This window comes from Juglans regia, chromosome 14 (assembly GCF_001411555.2).
Source record: "Juglans regia cultivar Chandler chromosome 14, Walnut 2.0, whole genome shotgun sequence".
In the NCBI taxonomy this organism is placed as follows: Eukaryota; Viridiplantae; Streptophyta; class Magnoliopsida; order Fagales; family Juglandaceae; genus Juglans; species Juglans regia.
In genome coordinates, this window is record NC_049914.1 from 24954766 (window position 1) to 24963241 (window position 8476).

General features: G+C 38.5%; 1 non-coding gene across 1 annotated transcript; it reads left to right on the plus strand.

Moving 5' to 3' along the window:
- The first annotated feature begins 903 nt into the window (after window positions 1-903).
- LOC118344638 lies at window positions 904-1010 on the plus strand. The gene has a single exon (XR_004798417.1). It is a non-coding gene; the product is annotated as a small nucleolar RNA Z152/R70/R12 (small nucleolar RNA).
- Window positions 1011-8476: the final 7466 nt, after the last annotated feature.

Below are 8476 nucleotides of genomic sequence, written 5' to 3' on the forward strand. Positions count from 1 at the left end.
TCAGCTTTCATAATTGTTTTCTATTTCTTTATTATTAATATTTGCTATATGGCCATTGAATGTCGTCATAGGTTGTGTTAGTTCTTGTTTTTGTTACTTTCAAGATGCCATCCACCATTAGCATATTCAATAATCAATAGGGCCCAACGTACATAACCACAAGACAATTCCATCCAACGTCTTTGCAGAATACTGATTATTAGCCTGATTCATTTTCGGCATTGTAATTTGGAATCCATGACGTTACTAATTTTATTAATGGAAATGATAGAGGACAGCATCAAATGTTAGTGAACTCGAGTGTTTGCTTTCTTCAGGATCAATGTGCTATTCTCAAGCCTGTTATAACATATTCTTAAGCCTTGCATTGGGCTTCTATTTGTCCAAGTAGACCCTTGGATTTTTCTGGGAGTGCTAATGCTTCAAAATTTACTAGATTTGATAGATTAGTATAGGAAGAGTACTGAACGCAAGAAATGGCAATTGAATGGCGTGCATCATCTAAAGTGTATGCAGTATTAAGGACAAATGTCTTGGCTAGGGAATAATGCACCAGCCTTAAGTAGGAGGATATGGGCTGCTGAATATCACACATACCCAACCCAGCAGAACAGAATGCATGACAATTATGGAAACTTTATGATTCCCCGATACACTGATTTTGGTTGGTTAGGCATGACTTAAGTCACTTAACTAGTGGTTTGTCAGATTTTTCGTATGGAGGTTGTTTTGTGCTAACTTTTGCTTGAATTTTGAGTATTTTTTTGTGCCCATCAACTGTTTGTTACACACACTGAAGCCCTCGTTTTGAATATTCAATATTTTCTTCCCATTTGCTTTTGTTGTTTTCGGAATGATCTCTATATTATTTCTGTACATTTCAAATATATTTTTTGGGATGTGCATGCTATGATGAGATTAAACATTGGATGTGTTTTGGGGCAGAGGACGAGATTGATTTCTCGCTATGAGCCCATTTTATTAAACAACTTCTCCTTCCATTGATCACACTGGTTCTAGAAAAATACTCCATTGTTCTTTGATAGTGAATGTCCTTTTATACTGCGTGGTTTTTTAACATGAATGGGAGATTGATTTTGTATTTTTCTTTTTTGGTGGGGTTTTGGATATGATATGTAGGTGGGATGGATAGCAATTAATTTTATACTTGTTTTTAGTTGGAAGATTCTCTTTCTTGACCAGTACTTCTCTCTAAGTTTTCATAAGAACTAATTGTTTGTGTCAGAAATAGATCCTACAAAGTATCAAATCTATCAGATTGTGATGCATCAAATCTCTCTCCCCCACCCAAAAAAAAAAAAAAAAAACTAACACTAATACTTTCTGAGGTATATATATAGACTTCCCTTGAGAAAATAGTAAATAAATGCCTAAATTGTGTCTACAGATTATGGTACTTCCCTATCATCAAGTTTGTGAGTGGTATATTCTCTTAGTAAGAATGCCCATCATATATGCCTAGATTCTTATCCATCACTTCAAGCACGCAACTAATCTCTTGAAGCAGCCAACTTTTATGAATAAGGTGGGAGCAGCAGATTAGAATTATATTTTAATTTTTGTCTCACCATTTAAGTTGTAAGAAAATTCATCCAAATAGAAAGTTTGGCATGGGACCCATCATTTCATGAATTTGACAGGCCAAAGATGTAGATTCTACGGATTAACAAAAATCCAAATTTTGTTGAAATGGGGGTCCTCTCTCGCATGAGGTGAGGTGAGTCTTTGCACTGCAAAGGGAAGTCTCTTGGACGTGATCCGAAGAGAGCTGCACTTATTGAGGAAGAACTACCCAAGCATTGGGAAGCCTTCTCTCTAACAGACTAGGAGGCTGACTCAGTGAAGGTGGAGAAGGATGTATTAGAACAACTAGTTGAAAAAGGAAAATGATGCCTCCTACTACTAATCAATGCTGATAAGGTGGTAAATAGACAGGCCTTCAGAACAATCATGTCTAAGATTTGGAGACATGAAGGATGGATCTAGTACAAGGATGTGGGAGATAACAAGGTGCTGGTGGAGTTTTAACATGAACGTGATAAAGCAAAGGTCTTGAATGGGAGGCCATGGTCCTTTGACAGGGTGTTGGTATGCTTAAAGGAGGTCAATGGGCAAGTTCCATTGAAGGATATAAGTTTTACCAAGGAGATTTTATGGGTTCAAGCTCATAATATGCCAATGGCGTGCATGACCTAGGAAGTTGGTGTCAAGCTGTTCTCGGGGATGGAGAAGGTGCTTGAGGTGGAGACATATGAAGGGGGATATGGATGGGGGAGTATCTTGAGAGCCAAAGTGGAGGTGGACATCACCAAACCTTTGATCCGAGGAAGATTTTTAACAGTTAATAAAGCCCAACGGTGGATCCCATTCAAGTATGAAAGACTTCTTTCTGTCTTGACTGTGGTTCCATTAAACATTACAAACATTACCGCTATAACATGAAGGAAGTTGTCAACTAGTATGACCCTCGGCTTAGGGCTAACCTAGCGAAGGTCGCTAGGTTAGCGGCCATGATACTCAAAGATACGGTGGTGACATGAACCAACAACCTCAACACGGCCAGTAGGCAAGCAACTTAGGGATGAAGTCAAATATGGAAACTCAAAATGCCAGACATGCTTCCAGAGAAGGTGACCCTATGGAGTTTTTGCCAAAAAACTACAAAGTGTCTTGGAGTAGCACGGTAGGGCAGAGGCGCAAGTAGAAAGCTCTATAGCAATGGCCTTAGATGAGCAAAAGCAAACATCCCCTTTGCCAAAACAGGAAGGCTTCATTCATAAAGCTGAGGATCAGAAAAGGCCTGAGACCAAAAAGGCAACTATGTTAGCTTCCAAACAGGAAAGAAACAGTAATGTGGAACCCCTTACCTCTGGCAACTCTCTTGCTGGTCAAATCAATTCCCTAGACAGCTTCTTCAACCAGCAAATCAAGGAATTAGCTTAAACTAGACATAAAGCTTCATGAAAAAGTAAGGCACGTGACAGGTCTCTTTCTATTGTCTCTCATCCTCCCTCAGGAGTTATGGTCCATGGTGGCAACAAAAGACAAGTACAAACTGGTCTGTTATCAAAATCCAGTGGGAATTCTAATAAAAAAACTCAAAGCTAATGTGACTAGTGATGAGATACAACCTGAAAAGTTGGTGGTGGCTACTACGTAGCACCACCAACAACCATGATTTGCCTTAGTTGATAGTGTCGAGAACTTGTGAACCCTCAGACAGTTAGCATTCTTAAACTATTAGTTAAGGTCAAGTGCTTCCTGCTATGAAATCTGACCATTCTCCACTCTTCATTTGAGCTGGCAATAAGGGCAAATAAAGTCATGGAAAGTCTCATCTTTTCAAATTTGAAGTTGCTTGGAACTTGAAGGAAGAATGCTCATCCACTATTAAGGAGGCTTGGGATGTTATGGGAATGGGGTATGAAGGTGCCGCTGGTATGAACAAGAGGCTACAAAACTGTTGCCTTGCTCAAAAGAAGTGGAATGTGACTAAGAACAAGAGGGCTCCATATGACATTAGGAAAAAATTGAAAAGATTTGGTGAACTGCAGGACTCAGACCAGGGTGACCAAGTAGAGGTAGTCCAACAGTTTAACAAAGAGATATAAATAGCTCTTGTGGAGGATGATCTCAAATGGAAATGAAGGGCCAAGCAGCACTGGCTACAAATTGGGGACAAAAACACTAAATTTTATCACCTGCATGCCACTCACAGAAGGAAGACTAACAAAATTTCCCAGGTGTTGGATCACAATAGTCTAGTCACTGAGAAATAACAGATTGGTGAAGTTTTTACTTACTAGTTGCTTCTCTAATCTATTTACCTGCTCTAACCCATCTGACATTGAAGTATGCCTTAAGAGTCTGCCTTCCAAGGTTACCCCTATGATGAATGAGCTGCTACTACAAAAATTTACATAGGAGGAGGTTACAGCTACTGTGTTTTAGATGAAAGGCATGGGTTCACCAGGGCTGATGGCTTCCCAACCTTGTTCTATCAATCTCATCGGGACATTCTTGGCAAGGAAGTGTGCAGGTTTGCTCTTAATGTATTGAATTGTGGTGGTTCTCTGGAGGGGGTTAATGAAAGCTTCATTACCCCATCCCTGAGGTTAAAGAGCCAAAGAGGGTCCATGATTTTAGACCCATAAGCTTATGTAATATAATTTACAAGATTGTAGCTAAAGTGGCCTCGAATAGGTTAAAGCTTGTTTTACCTGACATTAGTTCATTAAACCAAAGTGCTTGTGTACCAGGTAGAGAAATTACTGATAACATATTGGTGGCCTATAAGACATTTCACTCCATGACAACAAGAATGCATGCCAAGACAGGTTTCATGGCTCTCAAGTTAGACATGAGTAAGGCCTATGATCGTGTGGAGTGGAGCTTCCTTACTTCTGTAATGAACAGGTTGGGTTTTGATCAAACTTGGATCTCCCTTGTACTGAATTGTATCTCCTCAGTTTCCTATTCCATTTTGCTTAATGGTGAGCCTCAAGTCCCTTTCAAACTAACTAGGGGTTTAAGGCAAGGGGATCCCCTATCCCCTACCTTTTTATCCTATGTGGAGAGGCCTTATCCTATATGTTGAAGAAGGCAGAATCCATTGGCAGTATTTCTAGTGTCCCCATGGGTAAAGGCCCCCAAAGAGTTAGCCATCTCTTCTTTGATGATAACAGCATGGTTAATCAAACTCACTCGAATGGTGCAACTTGATGAGGATTCTTGGCATCTATGAAAGTGCATCTGGACAAGTACTAACCAAGGAAAAAATCCTCTATCTTCTTCAACAAAAACACACCACTGGAAAACTAGAGAACAATCCTGAGAATTGCTGGGGTCAAGTCTACAGGCTCCTTTGAAAAATATTTGGGGCTCCTTGCCATAGTTGGTAGAGCCAAGACTGGAGCCTTTCACAATCTTATTGATAGGACTTGGGCAAAGATCACAGACTGGAAGACAATATGCCTTTCAGCAGCAGGCAAATAGGTTTTGGTCAAATCTGTTTTGCAGGCCATCCCTACTTATACAATGGGCCTCGTTTTACTCCCTCAATCCATAACAAAGAGGTTGGACCAATTGTTGAAGACGTTTTGGTGGCGCTTCAATGAGGGTCACTCCAAAATTCAGTGGGTTAAGTGGAGTAATTTGAATAAAGGGAAAGACCAAGGTGGACTGGGTTTTCAAAATTTTAGTAGCTTCAACCTTGCTCTCTTGGCTAAGCATGGGTGGCATATCCTAAATAATCCAAACTCCCTCTCTGCTCATGTTCTTAAACAGAAGTATTTCCCTTCTAAGAATTTTGTGGATGCTAAAGTGGGGAGTAGACCATCCCTGGTCTGGAGGAGCATGTTGGCAGGATTGAAATTGCTTAAAGAGGGCCTATTATGGAGAATTGGGAATGGGCATAAAGTGAAGATATAGGGGGATAGATGGTTACCTAAGCCATACTCATTGACACCAGTTAGCAGAAGCACTAATGTTACTGATGTGGAATGGGTGGCAGACCTAATGGATCCTGTCCAAAAGAGATAGAATGATACCTTACTCAACAACATGTTCTCCTTGAAGGAGGTGGAGCTCATCAAAACCATCCCTATCAGTTTTGGCAACAGAGAAGAAGGATTAACTTGGGGAGGAACCAACAATGGAATATTTTCAGTCAAAAGTGCCTACTATCTGCACAGGGAGATACTAGCATGCCAAGAGGCAGGGCCTTCGAAAGACCATGCACAAAGTGACACCTGGAAAGCCTTGTGGAAATTGTCGGTTCCTAATGCAGTTAGAATGGAGGGCTTGTAATGAGGCTATCCCTACCTTTTCAAACCTGTAGTAGAGAAAATTGAAAGAGAACAACTTATGCCCAATCTATCAACTTGAAGGGGAATCTACAAGCCATGTGTTATGGGGATGCAGTGCTTCTCAAGATGTATGGATCCAAGCTAGTATCAAGATTATGAAGATGTCCTTGCAGTATGATCTGTTTCGAGACATTTGGGACCAGTTGACTGCAAGATTACCAAATGCTAAACTAGAATTGGCAAGGTAAATAGCAAGGCTCATATGGAATAGAAGAAATGAAGTCGTGCATGGAAAGGAACTAAGACATCCTAACTTTGTCGTCCATAAGGCCAAAGAGGATATAAGGTTGTTCAAAGTTACAAGCTCCAAGTTAGTGCTCCTACTGCTTCAATTTGTTCTAAAGGTGTGCATACATGGAAAAAACCTCCAGAAAGGAAGTACAAACTTAACTGGGATGCTGCTTTAAATGTGCAATGGGGAGTGATGGGCATAGGAACCATTCTTAGAGACTGCCATGGTATGGGACTCGCTGTAGGTGGTTCAACAGATGCACAACTCGATAATGGACTGAAGCCAAGGTGGTCTAATTCTTGAAGATGTTAAATCTATTCTAAATTCTTTTCCTGGTTGGAGCATTGCACACATAAGGAGGGATGCTAATGCTGCTCACTTGCTAGCCAAGGATGCCCTTAATTGTGTAGAAGATTCATATTCTTTTGAATGTGTTCCTAATTGTATTAAGCATGTTGTTTGTAAGGATTCTCTGTAAACAGTTTGCTTGAGGAATATAATTGATCTTTGATTTTAAAAAAAAAAACAAAAATCTAGAGAGGAAATTTTTTTCCTGCCCGAATTATAACACGATAGGGCAACTGCTATCCTCTTCTTTCTGAATAATTTTACTTATCATCTCCACACACCATACACTATATCTATTTTTTTTTTTCTATAACAAATATTGATGTATGGATGATAAGTATAACAATTCAATTAGTTTAACATGAAAAAATAAAATAAAAAATAATATTAAAATATATAAAGTGTGTGTGAGATAATGAGTAGCATTCCACATTTCGAATTTCTTATTGCTTTTCAATTTCTATATAGCATGGTAAAGCTACTTTTTTGGGCTGGGCGGATATACTTAATTTGATAGAGAAGAACAGTTGAAGAAAGGAGAACATTCGAAGCTAGAAGAGAAAATGTAGTTTGAAAGAGGAAAGATGACGTATTGCGGAGAATGGAAGATTATTGTGTTTGTATTGTGTAGAGAATAGAAATGTGTGAATATTATTGTATTTGTATTGAGTTGTATCAATTGTAATAGTTTCTACCCTATTCAGATAAACTATAGGGCACATATAAATAGGTGGATATTTTCTTTATTTTGTATGAATAAAGTGTAATGGTACTATGGAGGCTATGAAAAGTCTATTGTTTTTGGTCACTTTTTTTAATCTACTGGGCTATATACATTTTGACTCCACTTTTAAAGTTCCCTTTGAGCTTATCTAAGACTTCCTCATAATATTTTGGATCAATCTATTATATACACGGGATGAAAATTGGAACAAAAAGCTATATATAGCAATCTATACCCATTATATATAGATATTTTCCCAATCTATACTACACATAGGACGATACGTTAACAAAAATCTATACAAGCTATGTAGATTTTTTCCCAAACTCACTCAAGCATACACAGACAATAATTAGTTGAATTTACATTGAACTATGATTGATTTCATATACAAATACACACGGTAAGCATTACAACAAGTACTCCCAATTCCTGATTTTGAATCAAAATCTATACATCTCCAATTTTTTTGTCTCCACAACCCAAAATACACAAAATTCATACACAATTGGACACAAAACCATCCACACACATACACCTGGACACAAACAACATATACACAATCTAGCCATATCATTCCACCCAAGCTACCAATATTTATGTCCACAAAAAATTCTGCACAACATGTTTGAAAAGCAGCATGTACAAAAGCTCCCAAAAAATAATTCTCATGTCCAATTACAAGATGTTGCCAAAAAATCTTTTCAAGCCTCTGTCTAGTCACAAATGTTGCGAAGAAATATTGGCAAATTGAGTCAATAGCATCGCACACTAATAAAATTGACCAAAATACTAAAACGTAAAATCTTCATACATTGTCTGAATTAGGCAACTATCCCCATGAAATTACATCGCATCAATATGGTCACACACCTGAAACAACACAAATAATATTCAACACATCGCTTTCATATGGTCACACACCTTATGAAAATGAAAGTAGAAACAATTAAACCAATAAGCAAACCCTAACACCCCCTCATTCCGAGAGGTCGCACAATTGTGATTCATCATCAGATATTTTTCTACAAGTCTAAAATCCCACAAAAAAATCGACATACATTAGAAAGGAATATATACAATAAAAACCAATAAAATTAGCTACATGTTTCTTCTTTCTTTTTATTGCTCCCTCCTCTATAGCCGAAACATTTCTATTCGTCGGTGGTCTCCCTTTCCCCCGGACAATATTGGGGCTTAATATTTTTTTACCCTTGCCCGCGAGGAGATTTTTTTTTACTTTGGTTGAACCGGATTCAAGTGTTAAACTTTCACATTTTTTCT